Source organism: Theropithecus gelada, chromosome 6 (assembly GCF_003255815.1).
Source record: "Theropithecus gelada isolate Dixy chromosome 6, Tgel_1.0, whole genome shotgun sequence".
Taxonomy (NCBI): Eukaryota; Metazoa; Chordata; class Mammalia; order Primates; family Cercopithecidae; genus Theropithecus; species Theropithecus gelada.
In genome coordinates this window covers 155800852-155809066 of record NC_037673.1, presented here as the reverse complement: position 1 = coordinate 155809066, position 8215 = coordinate 155800852, and the positions used below count along the sequence as shown (strand labels likewise).

General features: G+C 44.1%; 1 non-coding gene across 1 annotated transcript; it reads right to left on the bottom strand.

Moving 5' to 3' along the window:
- Positions 1-7389: 7389 nt before the first annotated feature.
- On the bottom strand, positions 7390-7518 carry LOC112627258. The gene has a single exon (XR_003120106.1). It is a non-coding gene; the product is annotated as a small nucleolar RNA SNORA68 (small nucleolar RNA).
- Between the last annotated feature and the right edge of the window lie 697 nt (positions 7519-8215).

Here is an 8215-nt window from a genome sequence, read left to right as displayed (position 1 = left end):
CTCTTATCACGTGAGTGGCTGGCCTGCAATGAAAGGTACGTGCACAGCCTTGCCAGGTGCCTACTGTTAAAGTGAGGGCATTGATTGCAAAAGAATGGGACCCTGAAATTAGGAATGGGGACATGTGGGAGGTCCCTGATGGGGCTGGGGGCACGGAGCTCCTAAATTCTGATGAGGCTTTTTTGCCAGAGGAAACAGCCTTCCCACCTGCAGTGGTAGCAACATCTCCCCCCACCACCCATGCTGCCATCAGCCTTTCCACCTTTGTCTGAGATTAACCCTGCACTGCCTGAGGCAACAGTGGTGGCCTCCCCTGAGGTAGTTGCCAGGTAAGAGAATGCTGATTCTCCTCAGGACCCACCCCCAACACCCCTATTTGCTTCCAGACCTATAACTAGACTCAAGTCCCAGCAGGCTCTAGAGGTAAGGTTCAGAATGTGACCGATGAGGAGGTGTGCCACACTCCAAAAAGAACTGAGTTTTCTAATTTATATAAGCAGAAATCTGGAGAACAGGTATCGGAATGGACTTTAAGGGCATGGGATAATGCTGGGAAGAACATAAAGTTGGATCAGGCTGAATTTACTGATATGGGCCCACTAAGTAGGGATTCTGCATTTAATGTTGCAGATCGGGGAGTTTAAAAAGGTGCTAATAATTTATTTGTTTGGTTAGCTGGAATATGGATCAAAAGATGACCTACTTGGCTGGGCGTAGTGGCTCATGCCTGTAATCCCAGCATTTTGGGAAGCCAAGGTGGGCAGATCACTTGAGGTCAGGAGTTTGAGACCAGCCTGGCCAACATGGCAAAACCCAGTCTCTACTAAAAATACAAAAATTAGCCCGGCTTGGCGGTGCACCCCTATAATCCCAGCTACTCAGGAGGCTGAGGCAGAATTGCTTGGACCCAGGAGACGGAGGTTGCAGTGAGTTGAGATCGTGCCACTGTATTCCAGCCTGGGTGACAGAGTGAGACTCTGTCTCAAATAAATAAATAAATAAAATAAAATAAAATAAAATATGGCCTACTATGAGCAAGCTGGAAATGCCTGATCTTGCTTGGTTTAATGTAGAGGAAGGGATCCGAAAGCCTAGGGAGATTGGAATGTTGGGGTGGATTAGTCACTTTAGACCTACTCATCCCAGCTGGGAGGGTCCAGAAGATATACCCTTCACCAATACTTTGCGAAATAGATTTGTGAGGGGAGCATTTACATCCTTGAAGAGCTCTGTGATTGCTCCTCTTTGTATGCCAGATCTTACAGTGGGAACCGCAGTCACTCAATTAGAAATGTTAAATGCAATGGAAATAATTGGATTCCAAGGTGGCAGGGGCCACGTTGAGGCACTCAACCATCAAAGGCAAGGTGGATGTAGTTACTATAATGGACAGCAGAGGCAAAGCAGCAATCAGAATAGTCTGATTCATGTCGAGCTCTGGCTTTGGCTAATTAATCACAGTGTTCCCAGAAGTGAAATTGATAGGAAGCCTACTGCATGCTTACTTAATTTATATGAGCAGAAAACTTTCAGGCTGAATGGACAAAAGACTAATTTGAATTATAAAAATAGACAGTCATGGCCTGTCAATCAATTTCCAGACTTGAACCAGTTTACAGACCCAGAAACCCTTGAATGAAGGGGAGGCTGGTTCTCCTTGAGGAAGAACCTCACTATACTACCAACAATTTATGCAGTTAATTTCCCATCCTTCCCTAAGGAGACCTCTGGCCTTTTACCAGGGTAGCTGTGCACTGGGGAAAGGGGAATGATCAGACCTTTCAGGGACTACTGGACACTGGCTCTGAGCTCACATTGATTTCAGAGGACCCAAAACATCACTGTGGTCCTCCAGTTAAAGCAGGGGCTTATGGAGATAAGGTAATTAATGAAGTTTTAGCTCTGGTGTGACTTACGGTGGGTCCAGTGGGTCCCCAGACTCATCGTGGTCATTTTCCCAGTGCCAGAATGCACAATTGGCATAGACATACTTAGCAGCTCCCAGAATCCCTACATTGGCTCCCTGACTGGTAGGGTGAGGCCTATCACAGTGGAAAAGGCCAAATGGAAGCCATTAGATCTGCCTCTACCTAGAAAAATAGTAAATCAAAAAACAGTATCACATCCCCGGAGGGACTGCAGAGATTAGTGCCACCATCAAGGACCTGAAAGATGCAGGGGTGGTGATTCCCACCACATCCCTGTTCAACTTTCCTGTTTGGCCTGTGCAAAAGACAGATGGATCTTGGAGAATGAGAGTGGGAGAGTGGATTACTGTAAGCTTAACCAAGTGGTGACTCCAATTGCAGCTGCTGTATCAGATGTGGTTTCATTGCTTGAGCAAATTAACACATATCGTTGTACCTGGTATACAGCCATGGATTCAACAAATGCCTTTTTCTCCATTCCTGTCCATAACGCCCACCAGAAGCAATTTGCCTTCAGCTTGCAAGGTCAGCAGTATACCTTCACTGTCCTGCCTCAGGGGTATATCAAGTCTCCAGTTTTGTTGTAATTTTGTTCACGGAGATCGTGATCACTTTTCTCTTCCACAAGACATCACACTGGTCTATTTTGCTGAGGACATTATGCGGATTGGACCGAGTGAGTGAGAAGCAGCAAGCACAGTGGACTTATTGGTGAGACATTTGCATGCCAGGAGATGGGAAATAAATTCAGCTAAAATTCAGAGATCTTCTACATCAGCAAAATTTCCAGGGGCCCAGTGGTGTGGGGCTTATTGAGATATTTATTCTAAGGTGAAGGATAAATTACCTTATTTGGCCCCTCCTACAACCAAGAAAGAGGCACAACACCTAGTGGGCCTATTTGGATTTTGGAGGCAACACATTCCTTATTTGGGTGTGTTACTCCAGCCCATTTATCAAATGACTCAAAAGATTATCAGTTTTGAGTGGGGTCCAGAACAGGAGAATGCTCCGCAACAGGTCCAGGCTGCTGTGCAAGCTGCTCTGCCACTTGGGCCATATGACCCAGCAGATCCAATGGTGCTTGAGGTGTCAGTGGCAGATGGGATGCTGTTCAAAGCCTTCAGCCAGCCCCCATAGGTGAATCACAGCAGAGGCCTCTAGGATTTTGGAGCAAGGCCCTGCCATCTTCTGCAGATAACTACTCTCCTTCTGAGAGACAGCTCTTGGCTTGTTCCTGGGCTTTGCTAGAATCTGAAGGTTTGATTATGGGTCATCAAGTCACCATGCAACCTGAACTGCTTAGAAGGCACAAGTAAGTTACATAAGGAAATGGCTCAAATGCCCATGGTCTCCACTCCTGCCACCCTGCCTTCTCTCCCCAAGCCTGCAGCGATGGCCTCATGGGGAATTCCCTATGATCAGTCTACACAGGAAGAGAAGACTAGGGCCTGGTTTACAGATGGTTCTGCACGATATGCAGGTACCCCCCAAAAGTGGACGGCTGCAGCACTACAGCCCCTTTCTAGGACATCCCTGAAGGACAGAGGCAAAGAGAAATCCTCCCGGTGGGCAGACCTACCCTCAATGTGGGTGGGCACCATCCAATCATCTGCCAACTTGGCTAGAATAAAGCAGGCAGAAAGTGGTGGGAGAAGCCGACTTGCTAAGTTTTCCAGCTTTCATCTTTCTCCAGTGCTGGATGCTTCCTGCCCTCGAACATCAGACTCCAAGTTCTTCGGCTCTTGGACTTACAATAGTGGTTTGCCAAGGGACTCTCGAGCCTTTGGCCAGAGACTGAAGGCTGCACTGTTGGCTTCCCTACTTTTGAGGTTTGGGGACTCAGACTGATCCATTACTGACTTCCTTGCTCCTCAACTTGCAGATGGCCTATCATGTGATTGTGTGAGTCAATTCTTCTTAATAAACTCCCTTTCACATAGACATATTTCCTATTAGTTTTGTCCCTCTAGAGAATCCCAGATGGGATTCTGTCATTCCCAGATTTTTCCAGGGTTTCTGCCATTGCCTCCCCATTTTCTCCCCAACTACCTTCCAGCACACATGCCATAGGTTTGACTTCTTTCTCATAGACACTTCCTGATATTTTAGTTTTCTGCATTATCTCCAGTTCTTTCTCTTCCTTTGGTCTTGGAAAATCTTGCCACAACTTTGTGTTGTCCAGATTCTTCTTAGGCCTCTGAGCATTTCTTCATTGTCTTTTTTTTTTTTTTTTTTTTTTTTTTGATATTTGTTCCATCATCTGTCCATGAAATACTCAGCTTCTAGCATTCCATTTTTGGCCCACTGTCTTTCTCAGTTTTTCCCAGGTTACCTCATCCACTCCCAAGGATTTAACCACCACTTCTATACTAATGACTCTTGAACCTACAGCTTTAGTCCAAAATCCATGTCCCATTGCTGTATATCTGTCTTTGATCTCCCACAAGCTAATAAAACTCAACTTGTCCCAAACTCTATATATCTTCTGAAAATCTGTATTTTTCTCTTGCATTCTTTCTCTTCAGTGGTGGATATAATTACAAACTGCTCGGTTATTAAGGAAAAATATTCAGTGCTTTGAGGATGTTTAGTAGAGGCACTCTCTATCTGTCTAGGATCGGGAGTGGGGATGCGAGAAAAGGTTCTCTCACTTAGATATTATTGAGGCTGGCATCTCCAGATATGCACAGCTCAGGAGTCTGACTGCATCATTTCCTTGCCCCAGACCTTCAGGAAAAACATGCAGTGGTGCCCCCAGCGGGTAGCCATCTTGATAGAGAGGAGTGTGTTATCATTGTTTAGAATCGTTGGCAATATAGTCAGTTTTATTATTGTTTTCTAATACTCAACAGACAGTCTACCCCCTTTTTGTCTGCACCCAGCATGGTTCACTCACATTGCCCTACTCCTTGGTACTCCACTGAAAACTTGAAGGCCTCCACCCTCCTCTCCTTATCCCTATCTGCCCTTCAGCCAAGGCCAAATCACTCTGTTGTTCCTCATTTCTGTGTCTTTTCTCATGTTCTTCCCTCTGCCTGGAATTCCTTCTACTCCGCACATACACTGTATCTAGTTTACCCCTACTCTTTTTTTTTTTTTTTTTTGAGACGGAGTCTCGCTCTGTCGCCCAGGCTGGAGTGTAGTGGCCAGATCTCAGCTCACTGCAAGCTCCGCCTCCCGGGTTCCCGCCATTCTCCGGCCTCAGCCTCCCGAGTAGCTGGGACTACAGGCGCTGCCACCTCGCCCGGCTATTTTTTGTATTTCTTAGTAGAGACGGGGTTTCACCGTGTTAGCCAGGATGGTCTCGATCTCCTGACCTCGTGATCCGCCCATCTCGGCCTCCCAAAGTGCTGGGATTACAGGCTTGAGCCACCGCGCCCGGCCTACCCCTACTCTTTAAGATTCAACTTAAATATCGCTTCCCCCAGGAAGCTGTCCCTGCTCACCCAAGGCTGAGTCACATGCCCTTCCTTGGACTTCCATGGTATCTTCTAAATACTAAATTTCTGCATTGGCCACATTGTACTCTAATCTGTTCATGATTTTGTCTCTCTCAATTACTGTGTGCCAAATGAAGTAGTCTTTTTCACTTTTTTATTCACTAAGATCCGAGGAAACACTACATTATTCATTTTCATATCTCCGGGATCTAGGGAAATACTTGTCACAATGTTGATGAGAAAGGTGTTTACATCATGTTGTGACACAAGCTTTAAATTCTGCAGAACACTAATTTTCATGGGAAAAATAATATTTGGAGCATGGCCTTAGGGTCTCCCTCCACTTCCTTTCCTGGTACCCTTTAGAAACCTTTATGTGAACCTTCCACATATATATGGAAGGCTCAGGTCGGTCTTCAACACCACTGCCTTGATTCTACAAATTTACAAAGTGGAAGACATTTTTCAGTTTTAAAGCATGCTCTTCTCCAGCTCTCTGCAGAGCTTCCATTTTTGCAAGACAGTGACTGAGAGTCTGGTATTCAATTATTATTCTATTCATTTAACTGCACCAGTAAATAGTGATAGAATTCAGAACTCAGAGCTACCACAACATGGAATTTTTAAAAGGCACTTGAAATCCTTGACAGCAGAAGCAGAGACATTTAAAATACAGAGGACAGGGAACCAAATTGTGAAATGTTCTCTCTATAATCTTCATCAAAGAGATGTGCTTTCAAATGATTCCTATTCCAGGAAAGAAAATACGATCTGCTCCTCTCTTCCCATGCCCACCATTTACAAAGCACCACCAAGTTTTACAGATATTTTCTTCCCAGTGTCTCTCGTAACCATTCCTTTCTTAAGGTTTCATAAGAACCGTATGAATGTTCTTTGACATCATATATTATATGCAGTGATTCTTTAAATAGTGTTCTAGTGTTGAGATGGCAAAAAGCTCTGGAAGCACTGGTGTGCTGGTAAATGTTTCACAGTCAGCTCTCTGGGGAAAGAAGCTCTGTTGGTAGTGTTTGCCAGTCTCCATGGTGTAAATATTCCCACCAAGGCAGATTTCAAGCTATCAACTTGATGTCACTGAATGAGGAGCTGGGGAAAGGTGGACCCCATCGTCTGTACTGAACCAATACAAGCTGCTGTATATCAGCTCTAGCACATTTCTGGATGGACGATTAATTTTTCTCAAGCACCATTTAAGACAGGCTATTCTCAGATTCAGAAATCTACCCAGACTTCTACTGTCTACCATGGAAATAGAAAAAAAAAACAGTCTGTCCGCTTTTCCCTATCACCACAAATACTATGTTGGGCTACTTGATTGGAGTCTGCATTAACTAGTTAAATGATCTCCCTGGTTCCACTCTTACCTCTACAGTTCTTCTCCCTACAGCAATCAGAGTAATTGTTTAACACCAATTTGATTGTGTTACCTGCCCGGAGGCAATATTGCACCACACCAGGAACTATGCCACTGGTGCAACATGAAGTTGTGCAATACCCAGGCTATTCAACCATACTCAGCACCCCGACCTCTGCTTAAAATCCTCAGAGGTTTTCCATTACATTTAGGGATTTGTATATTTGTGTTTATATAACATATGGTTTAACCTGGTCTCCAAAGGCCTGCATGATCTGACTGCAGCTTCCTCTCCTGTCCCATCCATGCCGCTCTCCCTCTGACTCACTTGGTTCCAGCTTCTCTGAACTTCCTAACTTCCTTCAATTCCTCTGTCATACCAAGCTCTCTCTAGGATCCCACATGGACCGCTCTTCTTTTTCATCTTCCTCTGGTTAAACTTTCTTTCTGAAGTCTCTGCTCATGAGGCACTCTCCAGAGAGATCTTTGAACCCCTGATCTAAATTAAGCCCCCTCAATTAGTCTCTGTCATGGCACATTATTTTCTCACTTCTCAGCATTATAGTGGGTACTGTCATTATGAGTGTTTTGGTGTCAATGATGGCAGGCTTTTTTTTTTTTTTTTTTTTTTAATTTTCACCGGGGATGTAGAACCTCCAAATTTACTGTGAGGGGCACAGCAACTGCCTCGCAAAGGTGACAAGATGTGCTTGCTGTTTGCATCTGTTTAAATCATCACAATAAGAAAGTGATTCTTGGGTTTAGGTATGAGTGATGGCAGTTTTTATGACCAGAAAAGATGATTTATGATGAGTTTGGTTTTTAGATATTAATATTCCATTTAAGGTTATAAGATCAAAAAACTATTTGTCCTTAAGCTTTAAAATTCAAAATAAAAATCACATTGTTCTATTAATGAATACATGAGACTTTAACAGTCACTTTTAAGGGGGACTTTGATTAATGTGCAAGCCCATTTACAAACTTAATTTTAATTTTTTTTTTTTTTTTTTTCTGAGACAGAGTCTCGCTCTGTCGCCCAGGCTGGAATGCAGTGGCATGACCTCGGTTCACTGCAAATGCAACCTCTGCCTCCGGGGTTCAAACAGTTCTTCTGCCTCAGCCGCTGAAGGAGCTGGGACTACAGGCACGCACCACCACCCAGCTAATTTTTGTGTTTTTAGTAGAGATGGGGTTTCACCATATTGGCCAGGCTGGTCTTGAACTCCTGACCTTGTGTTCCACCCACCTTGGCCTTCCAAAGTACTGGGATTACAGGCATGAGCCACCGTGCCTGGCCAGTTTTAATTGTTAAACATTTAAAAATTACATTCATACATTTAATATACTTGTTTTCATTTCAAGTCATTCAACTGTGTAACAAAAATAATTTAAGTAACTCTAACAGATGAAACATAAATTTGGTGAATATTAGGTTCTTCTGAATGTTCCAATAATATCTTTAAATT